Source organism: Platalea leucorodia (genome assembly GCF_965183815.1).
Source record: "Platalea leucorodia genome assembly, chromosome: 19".
NCBI classification, from domain to species: Eukaryota; Metazoa; Chordata; class Aves; order Pelecaniformes; family Threskiornithidae; genus Platalea; species Platalea leucorodia.
Window position 1 is genome coordinate 2,190,663 of NC_138841.1, and position 584 is coordinate 2,191,246.

Below are 584 nucleotides of genomic sequence, written 5' to 3' on the forward strand. Positions count from 1 at the left end.
TCCGCAGCCTGGCCGCTGCAGCCCCAGGGGCTTTCCATTTCCCGCAGAGGAGAGAGCCGGGGGGCCGGTGGTCCAAAGCCTTCGGGTTGTTTCTTCACACACTCGGTTTGGTTGCTTTCCTGGCCCTCCATCCTCGCTGCAGCCAGCAGCGATTGCTCGGAGCCGGGATCCGTCAGTCCTCTGGGATGTTTGGGGAGCGCGGGATGGGGAATGAGGAGTTGTTTTTGGAAGAAACTGGTAATTTATGGGGCGCTGGGTTTTTCTAGGGTTTTGGGGTTGTTTTTTAAATGTCATTCTGTTCTGAAAGTCCATGGGAAGGAGGTCTTCTGCAGAGCTCTTCTGTCGGTGGGAAGGATCGAGCTGGACCAAACCCAGCTCCCGGAGAACTTCCTGCAGAGAGAGGAGAGGGGTTAAGTTGGGTCTGGGTTTTCCCTTTCATCCTTGAAGACCAAGATGGCAAAAAGCTCAGTCCCGGGATGGAGCGAAAGCAAAGCACGTGGCAAAGGAGAAAGCGGGTCCAAGGCAAATGCAGCAGGACATGCACACCCCACCAGCCTCTCCCAACCCCACCACAGCCTGGCCAG